We start from the raw sequence: 6,000 nt of genomic DNA, 5'->3' as shown, positions 1-6,000 counted from the left end.
AATTCAAGAATATTTTTTGAATCTGCGAAGATTTTTGAAACTTGGGAAAAAATGCGTGAAGTTTTCCCGAATTCATGATTTTTTTAATCGCAAACCCTTATGAATTCACCAAATTTTTTGATTCGCCAAATTCCACAGACTTATTTTTGAAGTTTTGAATTTTTTTCAAATCCATGAACATTTTTGAACTTCCTGGCGGGGAGGACGAGGAGCAATGGATTAGTTTTTTTTTTTGAGCCAAAGCAATGGATTAGCTAATGGGTGGTAGAAAAGGCCCACCATGCCATACCAGAGGGCTCATTTTTTTTCTTGTGGAGAAGAAACCGTTAACATTTGGCCCAGGAAATAAATATAAATAGGCAAGCCGGTGGCATCAGCAACTTGCAACCCTAGTGTCAAAAGAAAAAGACACTCCTGAAGCAGCAGATGGCGCCGCCAGGCGAGAGCGGCGGCCCCTGCAACGGCGGCGCGCGCCGGAAGAACCTGACGGCCGCCCTCAGGCTGTTCCTCGTGTGCATGGTCTCCGGCGGCATCCAGTACATCTCCGCTCTAGAAATGTCCCTCCTCTCGCCCTACTCCCAGGTGCGTTTGATACTATCATCTTTTCGAAACTAAACGGACAAAGTCAAATTTCATAATACTATAATCTGATGTTAGCACATACTCCCTCCGTCCCAAAAATTTTGTCTTAATGTTTGTCTAGATACGGATGTATCTAATACCAAAACGTGACTTGATACATCCATATTTAGACAAATCTAAGACAAGAATTTTGGGACGAAAGGAGTATATACTTATGCTGTTGATTTGCCTCTTTGGCTGTAGAATCTTGGGATTCCGCACAAGTATGCTTCCATGATTTGGATTGGCGGACCCATCGCTGGATTTCTGGTGAGTGTTTTCATGTGATCGATCTCATCTTATCTTGAATTTCCATCGTCTTATCATCTTATCGGAGAAGAACCAGGGACACTGAACTTGTGATTGCTCAAGCTTATCTAGCGCCTGTGCGTGAGCAAAATAATCTCCTTTAGATTTTTACCGTATCATAGTCTTAACTAATCTCAACTAGCACACCAACACCAACAAAAATGGCGCAACATTTCCCATATCAATAATTTCTTCCATTTTTCCTTCCCTGGGATGTGAACCCAGTTAATTATAAACGCATTTCATAAGAAAGACATGAGATCGTCGTCAATAGATCATAACACTGTGCTATTTTTTTTCCCTAGGTAAACCCCATCGTGGGCTACTACAGCGACCGATGAACCATGAGGATGGGACGCAGGAGGCCCTTCATCATCCTAGAATGCCTCATCATATGCATCTCTGTAAGCTCATCAAAACTCATGTTCTTATTTCCTTTGTACTGGCAATTTTTTGGTACCCAGAAAATCTGACTTGAACAGGGCATGCTCATCGGTTTCTCTGCGGACATCGGCCGATACCTCGGCGACACCAAATAGAACTGCAGGTATGTACCAATACATTTTTGGTTGGTTTAATAGAGTGATCTTCCTACCATGCACGAGATCCACCGTAGAATGTGATCCGTGCATTCGGATTTTGTTGATATATACAATACGCTGAAACATTAAGATATGACACTCTGATGAACGAAAACAATGTGTGTCAGTGGCGGAGCTAGACGGATTCTGTTGGGGGGCCAATGACAAAATAAGAGTGTTTGGAGGGGTCAAAAGCTGAAAATGTTTTCATCTAAGTCCTCCTTTTTTTCCTTCACAAGTTGGTTCAAAGCTTGGGGTGGGGGGGCCATTGCCCCCAGCACAACACATAGCTCCGCCGTTGATGTTGTGCATTGTTCTTCTTCAGCATCTACACTGGCCCTCGTTGGGCTGCCACGGCGGTGTACGTCGTCGGCATCTTGTTGCTGGACTGCGTCATCCATACCGCACAGGCGTCGGTTCGAGCAATGATGTCCAACCTATCCGGTGAGCTCCATCCATCCTTTCATCATCAATTGTGTCGCAGCACTTGTTTCCTGCTGAAATAACTAATCGACGTATCCATTGTGTTGCACCCCCTGCAGCTGCGAGTCATGGCCCCAGTGTGGGCCAGGCGATCTTCTCCGTGTGGATGGCCATCGGCAGCATCCTCGGCCACGCGGTTGTTGCCTACGGAACATGGCACCGGTACATTCTAGCCTTCTTCTTTAGATCTGAAGACCATGTCCTTCTTTTGGTCCTTACTGATGTGAATCCGGCCGTCGTATGTATGTAAGGTGGTTCCCCTCTCTCAAAACTAGCGCGTGCTGCGACGCTTGCGCAGATCTTAAGGGTGCTTTCTTGACTGCTGTGGTGAGTCCGTCCGTAAAGTCACCGTCAGCCCAGTAATTTTGCATGCATCCATTTCATGACCCGATATTGACAAATTTGTGATCATATACATTTGTACATGATCGATCAGGTGATCATCGTCATCAGCACAGTAGTGACCATGCTCCTCGCTGATGAGCAGTCCCTCGATAATGACGGCGTTGGCGGTGCCGCCTCCGCTCAAACTTGCGGGGGCCTCAATGCATTCATCGACCTCTTCGCGAGCTTGAAGAACATGAGTCCCGCCATGTTCAGAGTGCTCGCTTTAACAGCCTTCACATGGGTACGTCCAGACTCCACAGACCAGAGCTATTACCTATATTATATATTAGGCGAGTGTAAAGCATGCCCACGCCGAAGTTAGAGGGTGTTTGTTTTCAGGGACTTATTGGCTTAGGGACTTAAAAAAGTCTCTATAAGTCCCATCTAAACCAAACAGGAGGGACTTATAGGAACTTAAAGTGGGCATTTGGGACTTATGAAATAAGACTTTCAAGGAGGGACTTATAGAGACTTATAGTTGTAATATGGTCTTATAGAGACTTATAAGTCCCAGGAACCAAACATGTAGGAACTTTTTAGGGACTTGGGACTTATAAGTTGGGACTAAAAAAAGTTCTAGAACTTATGAACCAAACAAGGCCTTACTAGGTGTTCTAACATGGACCCTTCTTGTGAACTGGCATTTGGTTGCAGCTCTCCTGGTTCCCGTTCCTGCAGTACAACACGGACTGGATGGGCCGCGAGATCTACCACGGCAACCCGAACGGGGTGGCTGACGACAAATACAGTGCCGGTGTCCGCGAAGGAGCCATCGGGCTCCTCCTCTGCTCGGCCTCGCTCGGGGCCACCTCCTTCCTCATCCCCAAGCTATGCCGCAAGCTGACGTCCAAGGTCATCTGGTCCATCAGTCTCTTCTCAGTGTTCCTCATCATGGCAGGGATGGTTGCCGTCGGCGTCGTCTCGACAAATGGGTACAACCCGTCTCTGAGCACCAGCCTCACCGTCGCCGGCCCCGACAACAGTCTCAACGCCCTCGCGCTCACCATGTTTGCGCTCATCGGGATCCCACAGGCTGTGTTGAATAGTGTTCCATGGGCCGTCGCCGCTGAGCTCGCGGCGGGAGAGGGTGGTGCCAAGGTTTGGGCTTTCTTTGTGATTTGTAAACATCTTTGCGTTCTCACTGCCCCTCTAAATTGCTCCCAAGAAATAATTAACCCGACTTTATTGTTTAATTTTGACCAGGAGTCACGGTTGGTGCGATCACCATTGTCATATCCCTATCGCAAGTGAGTATTCCTGCTAGCTGTTTTTGCAGATCAATCTGTCTTGGAACAGAAATAACTTTCTTGCCATTGCTGCTCTTTACCAGCTGCTAGTTGGCCTCACTGCCGGTCCGATAGACGGGGCCTTCAACAAGGGCAACGCGCCGGCCTTTGGCTTCGGTGGTGTCGTCGCCCTCATATGCGCTGTCCTGGTGGTGCTTGCGCTTCCAGATACCAAGGACGGCAGGGGACTCAAAAGACTGTTATTGAGCAGGGAAGATTGGTCAAACTGAATATGAAGGATGCATGTTTGTAATGACCAAATTAATGGATTGGAGAAATCTTTGTAAGATAACTGTGATGCAGAAACTTTTTATCTAGGGAGGTTTATGCAGTGCCTTTGATTCAGCCCTTTGGTGTTACGATGGTGGAGTTTCGATGCTCCAATATGCTGATGACGCTATTATTTTCATGAAACACAATTTAGAAAAAGCTCTACAAGATGAAACTAATCTTTATGCATCTTTTAAGCAACTTTCCGGTATAAAGATAAATTTTCGTAAGAGTGAACTCTTTTGTTTTGGCAAAGCTAAGGCTGTGGATGATGAGTACATTCAGCTGTTCGGGGGTGTGAATTCGGGTCATTACCTTTCAAATATCTAGGAATTGCTATATACTTTTGTAAATTAAAAAAATGATGAATAAAACTTGTTGGGGATCGTTTGAGAAAAAGCTAAGTAGCTGGATATGGAAATTGTTATCTTACAGGGATCAACTTATTCTTATAAAGTCAGTATTAACTAGCCTACCTATGTTCATGTTATCTTTTTTCGATATATCAAAAGGGGCCAGAAAGAGATAAGACTTTGATATGTCACATTTTTTTATTGGCAAAGTGACGGCCACAAAAGGAAGTATACACTAACTAAGCAGAACATAATTTGTCATTCTAAAGATCAAGGGGGGCTTGGAGTTGAATTTTTTTTCCTTTTTGCGAGAAACTTCCGAGAAACTTCCAATCTATTCATCAACTGTCAAGGTAGTATAAAGAACGTCAGAATTAAGAATTACATCCAGGTCCGTAGACCATCTAGCGACGACTACAAGTACTGGAGCGAGCCGAAGGCGCGCCGCCGTCATCGCCCCTCCCTCATCGGAGCAGAGCAAACATTGTTGTAATAGACAGTCGGAAAGTCGTCGTGCTAAGGCCTCATAGGACCAACGCACCAGAACAACAACCGCCGCCGATGAAGAGACGTCTAGATCGGAAGGATACATCCTGTAGACACATCCAGTAACGAAGACCGGATCCAAATGGACCCACCGAAGATGAACGCTGACCGGATCCCACGAGATCCACCAGAGACACACCTTCACACACCCTCCGACAACGCTAGAAACATCACCGGGATGGGGTTTAGGCGGGGAGGACTTATTCCATCTTCAAGAAGTCGCCTCCGCCTGGTCTTCCTGAGCATGGCACAAACCCTAACAATACTCCAAAAAAATATTCAAAAACGGAGCCCTCCCGCCGGCAAGGGTCGGGATCCAATGCGTCTCCATGATCCAAGGACCATAGGAGACGAGGCGGAGGCCGGTCGAGAGGCAGGGAAACCCTAACTCGGAGGTCGCAGGAGGCAAGGGCTTGGAGTTGAATTTTTAGACTTAAAGAGTAAATTTCTACTCAGAAAATGGGTGTGACGATTATGTAGTAGTCATAACACAAGGCAACACATAAATAAAGCATCTAGCTCATCAATCATACATAGGCATGCACTCCATATATATTTATACGTGCTTACAAATAAGAGTTTGCACTACATCTTTTAATCTACCAAGCATCGAGACAACACCATCGGAATTCATTTTGTCCTATTTTAACCTCGCTGCCGTAGGAAACCCACGGGCCTACAAATATATACTGCATAGATACCATAAATTTTGTTGGTTCGTATCCAACTTCATCACACGTCCAATTGTTAAGCAATGCGGATATACTGCATATCACCATTGAGACATGAACTCTTTGTATCTCAGGCCTTGTACTTAGAGCATCTCCAACACTCCCCGGAATAGGGTAGCTGCCCCAAAATCTGATTTTTAGGACTTTTACAAAAAAAACATTGTTCCGGCAGATTGCCAATCCCTATATTGGTGATGCAATCTTTTGGGGCACCCCCTAATTAAAAAATTAGTGCAAGTGATATATATTTGGGGCACCCCCTAATTAAAAATTTGGTGCAAGTGATATATATTTGGGGCACCCCCTAATTAAAAAATGCAAGTGATATATATTTGGGGCACCAAGGTGGCTGCGCCCTATCCTGCACCCAAAACCAAAAAATGTTGTGGCGGGAAGGCAAATGCCACATTGAAACTTCCCCGCCACCATTCGA

General features: G+C 45.6%; 1 pseudogene; it reads left to right on the top strand.

The window, feature by feature from the left end:
* The first annotated feature begins 426 nt into the window (after nucleotides 1–426).
* On the top strand, nucleotides 427–4,012 carry LOC119283997 (annotated as a pseudogene).
* Nucleotides 4,013–6,000: the final 1,988 nt, after the last annotated feature.

Source organism: Triticum dicoccoides, chromosome 4A (assembly GCF_002162155.2).
Source record: "Triticum dicoccoides isolate Atlit2015 ecotype Zavitan chromosome 4A, WEW_v2.0, whole genome shotgun sequence".
Classification (NCBI taxonomy): Eukaryota; Viridiplantae; Streptophyta; class Magnoliopsida; order Poales; family Poaceae; genus Triticum; species Triticum dicoccoides.
The sequence above is the reverse complement of the archived record's forward strand: the minus strand, read 5'-3'. Positions and strand labels throughout refer to the sequence as shown.